The sequence below is a fragment of the Podarcis cretensis genome (assembly GCF_951804945.1).
Source record: "Podarcis cretensis genome assembly, chromosome: 2".
NCBI classification, from domain to species: Eukaryota; Metazoa; Chordata; class Lepidosauria; order Squamata; family Lacertidae; genus Podarcis; species Podarcis cretensis.
Window position 1 is genome coordinate 83,438,733 of NC_137171.1, and position 13,289 is coordinate 83,452,021.

A 13,289-nucleotide genomic window follows, 5' to 3' on the forward strand; every position below is an offset into this window, starting at 1 on the left:
ATGCTGCTCCAGAATATTCACCCCTAGCTTTGGCACAGTCATTCTCCACTTGTCAACAGGATGCAGTTGCTGTAGCACTGGTGTAGAAGCCCAGTGCTGCAGAAGATTTTTGCACTAGGGTCAGGGGATTATGAGGAATAGAAGAGTTGCTCGGGGACTTTACTGCAGTGTCTCAAAGACCATGGAAGCAACTTTGTTCAGCTAACATCAGCATACAGCTCTATTAGCAATAAGGTGTGATGAATGAGTTTAGGGAGTTCATGCAAGCAAACCTCTCTAAACAAGAACAGAACTAAAAGTGTTGTAATGGCAACCTGTAATTCAGATAGATATGTTACTCTGTTTGTATGCTGAGAAACGTGTGTATTCAGAAATCCAAAAGAATTGCTGCAGAAAGGAATATTGTTAGTGCCGCAGTTTCTGAAAGGAGCAAAAGCTGTATCACATTGCAGCAAAACTGAAAAGCTGAAGGTCAAACTAAACATCATGTGTCCTTCATAAGATGCTTCATGCATCAGAGGTTGCACACTCAAACACTTGATTCCATTGGTTTCTGCATTTGCCTATTTTGTAATTTCATAATTTGTTCCAGATTTAGGTGTGTGTGTGTTTCTCATGTTGATGGAACATTGTTCTACAACTGGAGTGATGAAATGTCGGTTTGGATGAATACATATTGAAAAGTAAGATAAAATTAAAACAAAACCGAAAGCTTAGGCTAGGCTACAGCAATCTGGGTGGTAACAAGCTTGAAGAACTTCAGTTTCCTTATCTGGTCATGTGAAAGATTTGGGTCATGTTTGAGCTGAAAATATGCCAATTAGCTGTGCCACCATTTTAAAAACAAAAGCACCTATTGGAAGTTTCTCCTTCCCACCCAGTTACCTGTTTCCCCTCTCAAAGGATGTTATGGTACTAGGGTATACTTATCAAATATGGATTTTTATTACAAGATTTCCAGACAAGTAGGGGGAAATAGGGAGCTAATGTAGGATAAATGACTTCAACCACAGTTCAAAGGCACTAGCATTTGTACTGATTTAATAGCATGTTTCTTTATGGACTTGCTCTGAAGTTCATTAAAGTAATTTCAGTGACATAGTTCAGCATTTAAAAGATAACCTGAGTAATTCATTTCCAAAAAGGTCAAAAATTACTTTGACGCTTTTAAAGAATATATGAGGGGTGTGAAAAGGCCCCACGATTTACCAGGTATCTGTATCTGTGCATTCTTTAAAATTCCAGTCTATTTCTATGCTCTCTTTCCTTTGGTCTGTGTTTCAGGTTCCAAGACACTCTGTATAAAATGAAGTGTTTCCCCATTCACTATAATGGGGGACCTAAAAATGGCTGTAATTTCCTCCTCTTTTGGCCAAAGTAGATGAATTTAAGGGAGCCCTTCTGGAGTAGATTAAGCCTTCTAAACTACAGGTGAATAGGTCCAGGGGCTTTTTGTGAAGGAAGTAAAAGGGATTCCCTTTACTTCATAATACCTTACGAAGAGAGTGGAGGGTTGTTTCTATAATAAAAGGTGGCCAAGTGTTGTGTATTCTTGTTCATACATTTTTTTAAAAAAATGCAGCTTCACCATGTCCTTTCTGTCTGGCAGTTTTTGTGTGCCCTCAGACAGACCTTATAAGTATTCCACAGGCCTTGTGATATGAGGCTGTCTAGAATACTGTGTGCAGAATTCTGAAGACTCTAGAATTGTTGTTGTTGTTGTTGTTGTTGTTGTTAAAGCAACATGGAATTATTAAAGCAACATAGGGCATCAAACTTCAAGCCCTTAGGGTTGCATCCAGTGCTATGTAAGTGCACTTACACTCGTGCCATAGGCTACTCCTTCTTCTTCTCTCCCCTGCAGCCTTCTCTCTTGCCCCTAAAATCTGCTTGGGGGCGTCTCCCAACCACTGGAGCAGATTCTGAGGTTGAGGATCTGTAGGTGGGAGGAGAGGAAGGGGAAGTTCTGCTGCCCAAGTGAAAGTGTGATGGTCCCATGGCACTATCCGGGAGGGGGAGAGTGTGGTAGGATTTGTTAGAGGGGAAAGAATAGTCTGAGGAGTAGGGTGGGGAGGGCTCCTGCAGCACAGTGGAAATCCCGGGGGCGGAAGGACAGTTGGCCTTGATCGCACCTCTGCTGCTGGGTGTTCCCTTGGCAGCTGAGCCTGAGGCCAAGAGAGAGCTGGAGGAACTGGACAAGCCTCTGTCTCTAAGGATGTGGTGGTGTCAAATGCACCGGTACAAACTGACTGAGCCCTTCCAGAGGGGTTCTCGGTTGCAGACATAATCCATGCACTGAGGACAGGATCCATGCAAATGGGAGGCTCCACTCGGTTGTTGAAAAGGAGAGCTGGGGGAGCATGTCAGGAGTTGGGCCAATATCTGAGCTTGGACTTCAGAGTCACAGAGTGAGAGTCACGGAAGAAAGTATGTTTTGCTCACACAATGACAGCATTCCATACAAGTTTCAAAATATTATGGTGCCTAAAGTAGAAATGGCACCCCATAAACTAAAATAGAATAAAAAAGCATTCAATTTATTATTATTGAGTGATTGTTGATTAATACTTGACAATTTCTTAATTAAAAATTGAGCGATTATTAATAATTATTTAAACTAAATAACTGGTAAGTTGCTGACCTTTTCACAATAGCCCCAAATTTGCCTCTTGAGAAAGGCCAACTCATTCTCCTTGATATTAGTTCTGGCCCTGACCTTATATGAATTCTACATCAAAGCTGCACACTGAATCTTTAGCTTGCCTCGCTTTATTTCCTAAAACTGTTTATTTTTACTCCAATTTTCTAACAGTGGCTCTGCCTTACAGAAAGTGCAAGAAACTCAAAAAATATTAACAGATATTGATAAAACTACAGGACCTTTAACCTTCCAGAGCATATAGCTAATATTCAGATAATCTCCATTAAAGAAGTTGTGTGTCATTTAAAAAGCTGATGTGAAGAACAGAAAGATGAAAAAATGAAGATAGATCAGAACTTACAATTCTGAAATTTATCTTGCAAGTTGTGTCTTTTTAACAACCTTGTTTTTACATACTCTGTTTAAGAAATTAATCAGGATATAGTTTGCTGATTAAAAAAGGTAGTGGGAAATTGATCTCCATTCCTGTCTCCTAGACTTAGCAAAAATTATGGTGATAAAAGGCCAGCTGCCTTTTTCCTCGCTTCAGTACTAGTCAGTCTCGCTTTTAATTTTTATGGTGTTTTTTTAAAAAAAAACCAAACCCAAACCCTCATGCAACCTCCCCTTGAAGATGTAAGATGAGAGGAAAGAGGAGCAAAGACTGAAAGATCTTTTGTATATCTCACTCAACTGTACAGCCACTAGCAATTAGAGAAAGAGAAGAAAACGTACAGATTGGGGGGGGGGGTCAAAAGCTGATGCTAAAAGTTTAAGCAAAATTACTGAAATAATAATGCCTTTTTTGCAAAAAAATAAATAAATCAGAAGAGTAATCTAATTCCAATTTCAAAAAAAATGTTTCAAATGAAGAAAAGAATCGGGTGCCTTTTGGATAACAATCTGTCAGGTGTATGAGAAAACCAGGAAATGCTGATATTGGGCTACAAGCCTGGAGTTCGGTCAATAACAATCAGAATATTTGCTACAGAGCAGATGTTTGTTCCATTCAAGTCAATGCATGGGACCAGGACATACCCCTACCTAAACACCATTAAATCATTTGTACATCACTGAACACAAGGCCTGGGTGAACTCAACTTCCAAAATGAGAATCCTAGAGAATAGGATGAGGTTTTTAAGTCTCCTTGATTTTCCCAGGAGTAAATTTTACAAAATCCACGTCACGACAGATGCAACTTGTTTAAGATTAACCGCCAGGAATGTCCCCATTAAGAAAGCAGATTAAAGTGTACAATTCTGTGCATGTCTACTCAGAAGAAAGCCCAGTTGAGTTCAATGGGATTTACTCTGAAGTGTACAGAATTGCAGCTTTAATGCCTCATTTCATTTTTCCTGTCTGTTTACTCATTACATTTCCACAACGTAAGTAAGTAGGTTAATGACTGCATCGCTAACCATACAGTCATATGCATATCTGGTCAGAAGTGAAGCTCCTTGTAGTCAGTGGTACTTACTGCCAGGTATGTTTGTTGAGGATTGTAGCCAAGATGGTTGAAATGAAATGGTTAAGTGAAAGAACGAAAGACACTTTGCATTTAAAAGAGAAAAATATGACATTTTATTCCAGTGACTATTTGGAGAGCAACATAAGGTATTAATATGCATTAAATCCAGGATACATTATTTTGTTAAACTACTGAATTAAATTTAGGAGTTTGCATGGATGCCTCTCAGTTGCTTTTAAATAACATTCCTGTGGCCTAGTTATAGAAGTTCAATCCTACTTATATTTGCAAAGAAACATCCTTATACCTCAGAGGAGTGTATATAACTACATGCATCTGAGTTCACTTTATTTATTAAAGAATGTTTAAAATAATCTCATTTGTAGCAGGTTTTCTTGTTCAATATAAACAGATGCAGAAATGCACAATATTCAATTTAAGCATGTATAGAGATGGAAAAATGAAAGGCAATTAAGTCTGAGCCAGAATCAAATTCTTTCTAGGTATTAATTCCAGCCTTCTCTCCTCAACCCGCATTCTTGCCCCTTTTAAAACAGTCCTTGATGTTTAGTAGCTTGAAATCATATGTCCATCTGTTAAGCCAATAGGTATGTGGAAACAAAGTTTTAAAGAAGTTTTTAAGAAGAGCCATAGAATTCAAAAAGGTTCAGGCTGATTTTTTAAATATTTTTTTACTTCTGACTGTATTAATACATCAGCACTAGTCACTAAGCAGCTGAAAATATCTGGGTTAGTGGATGACCCATAATATGCAGCAAGCGAGGGAAACGAATCATCCAACATAGTAAGCAATCCAGACTCACTCTTTCGCCAGTAACTGGCATGGGAAGCTAACCCTTCCCTTTCATCTTTTGCTGCTAACACAAATTGAGTAGCACAAGTGGGAACCCCAACAGATATTGTTCAGGGTTCTGGGCAACCTGGAACAGAAGTGCTGAAGTGCTGTTCAGGCAGTGGGAGGAGGCTGTGAAGAAAGGAGAAGGGGGAAGTGTTAGTCGCCACTCTCCCCGAAGGGAGAGTGTCCCCTTGCTGTGCTCTATTGTGCTAGAGGGCCCAGGTTTGGGGGGGTGTTCCACTCCTGAACTTGAGCAATTGCTATAGCGTGTGTGTGTGTGTGTGTGCGCGCACACACACACATGTATGGATGATGGCGGCTGGTTCTATAGAGCAGGAAAGGGGAACGGTGCCCTGTTCCCTTTCCTTCCTTCTGGAACGTCCCCACATAGTACAGGGAGTGTGTGTACCTTTTAATCTCATGGGGCACACACACCTCCCCTGCCAAATCTTCCTTCCAGGAAGCTCACTATAAGCAAGTTTCCTTTCACTCCCTGCTGTCCACTGCCCTTTCACCTTCAGCTAACATTCATGGTTCAACCAGCCCTCTTTCCGCCTTTCTAGGGTTGCCATATTTTGAAGAGCAGAAAAGAGGACACATTTGCCGACTCTTAACTATGGATCACTACGACGACTCTACCCATGGAAAAGAGGACGTGTCCCGGAAAAAGAGGACATATGACAACCCTACTTTCAGCAGCCAAAAGACACTTCATGTGTGAACGAGAGACTAATCTGAAAGATGACTGTAATCTGCAAAACACCTAGTTTCCTTATTCCCGCCCCCCCCTCCACAATAGAAATCAAACTGCCCACAGAAAACAATGAAGAAATCCAGGGAAGGTCTGACCTGGCACTAGCATGTCCCCCTCAACAAAAAGTAGCAACTGGCAAAGACAGGCGTTCTGTGAACATTTAATATGAACCTGGAAGTTCGCTCTCTGATTCTAAGATTCTCCAGACTTCGTCAATCATTTTTCTTATCTCTTTGCTCTTAATATTCTGTAAATCCTGAAGGTCACAGTTAATTATCAATGTTATTATTATTATTATTATTAGTAGTAGTAGTAGTAGTAGTAGTAGTTTCCTTTTAAGAAGAAGAAGAAGAAGAAGAGTTTGGATTTGATATCCCGCCTTTCACTCCCTTTAAGGAGTCTCAAAGCGGCTAACATTCTCCTTTCCTTTCCTCCCTCACGACAAACACTCTGTGAGGTGAGTGGGGCTGGGAGACTTCAAAGAAGTGTGACTGGCCCAAGGTCACCCAGCAGCTGCATGTGGAGGAGCGGAGACGCGAACCCGGTTTCCCAGATTACGAGACTACCGCTCTTAACCACTACACCACACTGGCTCTTTAACCTGCACATGTCTGTACTTCTGCATATTTTAGGACTCCCCTTTTATATACAACCCAGACCCTTATTTTTGGGTGGCCCCATTTTGCTTCCAAATGCAGAATGCATATTCAATTGCCTAAATATTGAATGCTCAAGTGGTATGATAAATATCAGTGGCTTTCAAAATGTGTTCTGTGCAGTTCTGAAGTCCCATGAAGGTTTACCATTGGTTATTAATGAGGAAACCTGTGTGGAGACCCACTTGCCTATTACTGGCCACCCCCTACAAGAGGTATGGGGAACCTTTGGCCCTCAGATGTTGTTGGACTACAACTCCCACCAACTATTGGCCAAAAGCCAGGGGTGATGGGACTTGAAGTTCAGCAGCATCAAGAGGGACAAAGGTTCCCCACACCTGCCCTACAATGTGCTGCAACACCACAGCTCACTGGAGAGCTTTTGCATGCATTCTATAGCATAGTCTCAGTGCACGGATTAGGCTAAACACGGCAGGTTTTACTGGTGTCATGTGACCCAAAGGCATTCTCATAATCTTCTGCAACAATGCACAGGAGATCTGCAGCAGAAAGACCGATGCAAGCATTCCCTCAAAAGTTTTCTTATACACACCTTCCTTTAATTACTCGTGGGCAATAGTCACAGTCCAGATACCTCTTATGTGTGTGAAATCAATGTACAGCCTGAGTTTTGTTTGTTGGCTGAGGCACTGCTTTTGAATAGTTGGGGTCTGATGAGGATCATCCCCTGAGACTCAGTGGGAAGAGTCTGAGAGCTCAAGGATGGTCACATTTTGAAGCAGGAAACAGCCTGTAAGCATTGGGGGCGGGGAGTGCTGATTTCTTTTAAAGTAGATCCCTCACCTGTTTTTTAAAAACCTTGGCTGATAAATTAATCTGTTAAATCTATATAAACTTCACATGGATAGCACGCCTTTCAACACATGAAATGCCTATTCTGAACCAGGTAATAATGGCAAAATTAGACAATACCACTAATGAGAAAGAGACTAAAACCCTAGCATTTTATGTCAAGCCCTGAGACCTGGCAAGCCTATTTGAAACTCGTCAGAGGTTTGTCCCTTTGGCACCCACCCACACGCTCCTTACGAAGCTCTGGCTCCCAGAACACTTCTTTCTTTGCACCCATGGAATTCTCTACATAACAACTCTGAACAGGCTTCGAGTGCAGCAAAAACTATTCAGGAAAGGAAATTTCAATGCTTTCAGCCAAATACTGTGACAATAATTCACACTTTGGGGTTTCAGTATCATGGAAGAAAGCCACAAAACTAAGTGAAACTGTCTGCCCACCCAACAAGTAACGATGACCACGAGGACAGTATTTAATTTTGTAAAGTTTATTACAGCAGCCACAGACCAACCACATAGATCTCTCCACTATGGATACTGTCACCAGAAAATGTCACCAGATGCTAGAAACTTGGCTGTCACCCAATTTCCTTTGCTTTCATCTTATAGTGTGCTTTCCCACCCTTCTTTGGACCTTACTTCATTTTCCCCTCCATCACATCACAGGCAACTATTTCTAATCCAGCTGCCATTATGGCCAGTAGTAGGATGAAGTCAGAGCTGCAGTGATACCTGCTGAATGTGTATCCTGGATAAAGGTGCAAACTGACCTAAAAATACATTTAGAAGAAGAAGAGAAGAAGAGTTTGGAATTGATATCCCGCTTTATCACTAACCTAAAGAGTCTCAAAGCAGCTAACAATCTCCTTTCCCTTCCTCCCCCACAGCAAACACTCTGTGAGGTGAGTGAGGCTGAGAGACTTCAGAGAAGTGGGACAGGCCCAAGGTCACCCAGCAGCTGCACGTGGAGGAGCGGAGATGTGAACCCGGTTCCCCAGAGTACGAGTCCACCGCTCTTAACCACTACACCACACTGGCTCTCCAATTTACAGTTATTAAGACAATGTTAAATTATGTGATGTCTTTTCAGGTTGGAAAAATTAAGCTATAACCTTCAGCATATTTACTTGAAAGTAAGGGTAAAGGTAAAGGTAAATGACTCCTGGATGGTTAAGTCCAGTCAAAGGCAACTACAGTCATACCTTGGATCCCAAACGTCTTGGTACTCGGATATTTTGACTCCCAACCGCCACAAACCCAGAAGTGAGTGTTCCAGTTTGCGGAACCCGAATGTCCGACGGGGCTTCTGCAGCTTCCATGCTTCGGTTTCCAAATGTTTTGGAAGTCAAACAGACTTCTGGAACAGATTTCATTCGACTTTCAAGGTACGACTGCATGGGGTGTGGTGCTCACACCATCAGTGTGACAGATGAAAAATTGATTTTCAGACTTCTGGGAAGCTTAATAAGGGCAGAAAACCAGGCAAAGCTGAACCAAAGCTGGATACTCATTGGTCCGATGTCTGCAAAGTGAAGCTAATGCTGCTTGATGAGTGAAACACTGGCATACGGTGCCTATTTGAACAGCTACAGCCAGCATCTATGTTCTCAGTTGAATTTCAGCTGCTTCACTGAAGAACAAACCACAGGAACAGTCTATCTGTGCAGCGCTTACTTGGAATTTTGTAAAGAGCACCCATAAAGGTACAGAACTAATTTCCTAGTTTTACCAGCCATTTCACATAGCCCACTATTTTATGGGGGGAGGAGATGGACAAAGCTATTTCATGCCTATCATATTGAATCACTTCACACCAGCAACAAATGCTAAGAAAAAAATATTTGTCTTCTAATATTAATGGCAGCATGAGCATCAAAAACTTATCTGTTGTTTGCATTTAGGCTAAGCGGAATTTTTGAAAGAGCTTGTAAATACGAGCATTTACAAGATTTTAAAATTTTGTTTTTACTCTTATGGTTATATAAAAATCATGCAGCAACGATGAAGAGTGTTTCTTCATGCAGCAACGATGAAGAAACACTCTAAAAACAAGGAATTATATAACATGGCAAGAAAGAAAGGAAACCTGCAACAACAGAATTCTAAGAAACATTAATGTAGCAGAAATACATATGCATGGCATGATGAACGTTAGAAATTAAAATTTATTAAAACCTTGACTGCTGGAGACAGACTCCTAGCTATGGAAATACTGTTCTGAATACTCTGAAAAGCTCTGTTGTATAACAAAATATACAAAGGCCAATTCAAAATGGTCCATTGATTGCCAGCATGCACTGGTCAGGTATTACACATGGTTTCAAATTATTGCAGCAGAGCATAAAGAGAAGTGGGTTAAAGGTAAGGCCATGGGGGTTTTGAGTGACAAATCTCACGCTGAGCAGAATAAACTTCCAAGAGAGGTCTATGTGTCCAAACATCCAATACCTACCCTATATTATCACATCCCATATCCTATTTAGGATTACTCTATCGCTACCAATATCTAAAATTAGAAGAAGCTGATCTTTGCAGTTAAGGAAAGAAAAAAAATCTCAATGTTGGTGTCTTCCTTTTAATTTTTAATATATTGGCAATAATTGGAAATAGGCTCTAGAATATTGGAATTGAAAATAAATGCTGGATGTTTTGACTTATAAATATTTCTTGGAGCTTCTCTCTCTCTCTCTCTCTCTCTCTCTCTCTCTCTCACACACACACACACACACACACACACACTTTAGTCTTACTGGGTCATGGCTACAATTATTTATTTGTTTGTTGCTGTTGTTTAGTCATTTAGGGTTTTTTGGTATTAAAATAGCAAGTGCCAAAAAATGTGATTTGCATGTTTCCAATGGGAGGAAGTTAAGTCCTACTGAAATCAATGGGGCAAGTTAGTCACAGCCAGTTTAAGGGAATGTCTTCTCCCAAGTGAATCTCCAGATACGCCAATGAGACCTCATGCCCTCATGTCTGAATACAGCCATTTTGAAAAATTGTGCCTCTGAGTTGGCTTGTCCCTTTAATCCTTCAGAAAACTAGCATTTATTTATTTTTGACTGGACTGAAAAATTCTGACGGACCTTCAGATACTGCTATTGCTTTTATTCTATCTTAATTTACTGATATATACCTATATACTTAAAATAACTTTTCCCATTGATTTCAATGTGACTTTCACACAAATTGCTTTTCCTGGACCATGGTTCTCACACTTTGTCAAACATAACCACAAGAAACTTAAACTTTGAACTCTTCTCTATGAACTTTGAACCATTCTCTTCAACTACCGGTACATTAAAATGAAATAGAAGAGGTGGTTTTAAAAAAAGAAAAAAGAAGAATCCATTTATTTAAAAGGAGCATTTGACAGACGAACTGCCATGGCATAATTCCAATTACCTTCAGCTGTACTCCAAGTCAGACAGGACAGAACAAGAGCAAAAGTTGTATAAATTGGAATCACAGAATCACTGAGATGGAAGGGAACTTGATGATCATAGGGTTGCATTCAATGCTAGTCCTACTCAGAGTCGACTCACTGAAAATTAACTAGCATTGGATTCACCCCAATGAATTGATGCATGATCTATAATGCCAGAGGCACCTAATATACCATGACTGGTGGCCATCCATACTCTACTTCAATACCTCCAGTAAAGGACAGCCTACATCACCTGAAGTGGTCCTGTGCACTGTCCAACAGCTCTTATCATTAGGATATTTCTCCTAATGTTTAACTGAAATCTGATTCCCAGCTATTTCCACCCATTGGATGGAATTCAATCTACCACTAAGTGGTGTGGGTGCACAAAACAAGGTCCATTTGCGCAACCAGACTTTTGAACCCTCTCCTCCCTCCATGTTCCCTCTAAACCTGTTCTAGAGGTTCTCCTAACCTGCCAGAGCATATTTAAGGAGCGTGGGGAGAAGAGACTGGGGAATGACCCATTAAACAAGTGGACCTCATTCTGGGCATGCAACCACTTAGTTGAATGCCACCCATCAGATCCATATTTGTCCTCTAGAGCAAGAGAAAACAAATCCTTCAGACAGCTTAACTTTCACCTTAACTTTCTCTTTAAGCAGCACATAGTTAAAACTAGGGAATAACCACAAGATACAGTGGTTGCCACCAACTTGCATGCTGTTAAGAGGGATTAAACAAATTCATGGAGGATAACACTATCAATGGCTACCATCATTATAGGTGTGTACCATCTCCCCTATCAGAAGTGGTATACCTCTGAATACTAGTTTTTGGTGAACATGAGTAATGAGTGTCTTATCCTGCTTACAGGTTTCCCACAGGCATCTGGTTGGCCACTATATAAATAGTGGGTCTTTGGTCTAGTCCTGCAATATTCTTCTAAGGCTCCCCTATCTCTTCAACAGTTTCTCATAGGACTTGGTTTCCAATACCTTCACCATCCTGGTTACTCGCATCCTGGAATGTTGTCCTGTTCAATTTCTTGCTCATAAACGAACAGCATAGCTTTAGAAGATGAGCATGAGAACCAGATGGTGTCCAATGGTCTCCAAGAACAAATTCTTACAGGAGTTGCTAATAATCCATCAGCGGGTGTTTTCTTGGGTAATATTCCACAATAATGAACTGTTTCCATTTTGACATCGTTTGTGAATATATTAGGCAGTGGAAAATGAAAAATGAAAAATTAAAAACTACAGCTAGGATCACAGGCATCATTTCAGATGGGGAGATGGATAGATTTCAATTGATGAAGGTTATATGAAAGCCCTGCTTTTGGGTACTCAAGACTACATTGCAAAATAGTGCTGTATGCTTTGTTGTGATTATCATTTTATATCTCAAATTAGCTAGTATTGTCAATACAGGTCAGTGACCACCCCTGCTCAAAGCAAAATGATTTGTGCTATTATCATACATGCTTTTCCAACCGAATGGGGACGGATATTATTATTATTAAGTCTCTGTCTGGTGTTTATTTGTATTGTTATTAAACCTATTTTTAAGTTGTTTTTATATTGTTTTAAATCTGTTTTCACTGTATATCTCCCTGAATAAATAAATTAATACATAGAGGAAAATTGTCTTCCCTTGCTCCTTCTGTGTGTACACACACACACACACACACACACACACACAGATGGTGTGGTAAACAGATGTAATGTAACCAGATCCTTATAAATGCCTCGCTATTTCCATAGCTACAATGATGGCAGGATCAGTGTTTCCACTGTAAAAGTCATTTAGTAGGAGTTTATGAATTAGCAATAAAACTGTATTCTAGGCAACATACTGACTGCACAAAAGTCTCAGCTTCTCAGTTATTCTGTGTGCATTTTATACTTTTTATTTAATACACAATTTTAATTCTAAGCAATAGCAAATACAAGCTTTATTTCTACTATAGCACATCTAATTTAGCCTCTCAACCTAACTTCGTGTGTCGGTCTACATAATTGTCTTACTCCTAATTCTTAACATATTAAATATTAATTTCATAGAAGAAAGAATATAGTACATATGCACACAATGCCTGATTTGACCCTAATGGGTAATGGAAACTTGGTCCCATAAATTTCAGCTGCTGAAGTGGATGCTGAAATCCCGTATTAGCAAATATAGATATACACAATACTGTGGCTTTTAACTATTAGCCAATGCTTTCTGAATAAGGAAGGAAAAGGCCAGTCCTTGTCCATTGGATTTGCAACTTACAAAAACACTACAGTGTGGATCCAGAGTGCTTATGGCAGGTGTGGCTAACCCATGGCCTGTCAAGCTGCAGGAAGTGCCCCCCCAGCCCCCAATATCAGCGCTGTGGTGCTAAGTGCTAAGATTGGGAGATAATGTCCTCTTCCTCTGCCTGCTTTTGAGAGAGCTGTCTTTAGAGAGCGATCTCTAAAGAGAAGGCAGAGTGCTTTGTTACCTCATCATAGCATTGCGCTCGAGAGGACTTAAAATGCTGCGTTCTGATTGTTCTGTGAAGAGCAAAATGCTGTGTTTCCACTTCTATCCACTGCAGAACTTTTGATGGGTGCAGAGCAATCTCCTTCTCTCTGAAATTCTGTCAAAAATGTAATGTATATATTGTGTGTGTGTGTGTGTGTG

General features: G+C 40.3%; 1 protein-coding gene and 1 long non-coding RNA gene across 14 annotated transcripts in view; one reads left to right on the top strand and one right to left on the bottom strand.

Annotated features, from left to right (window-relative positions):
- ERC2 (ELKS/RAB6-interacting/CAST family member 2) overlaps window positions 1-13,289 on the bottom strand; it is a 530,269-nt gene that overhangs the window by 88,817 nt on the left and 428,163 nt on the right. The window lies entirely within an intron of this gene.
- LOC307209758 lies at window positions 1,734-5,910 on the top strand. Its single transcript, XR_013835752.1, has 2 exons — window positions 1,734-1,808; window positions 5,530-5,910. It is a non-coding gene; the product is annotated as an uncharacterized lncRNA (long non-coding RNA).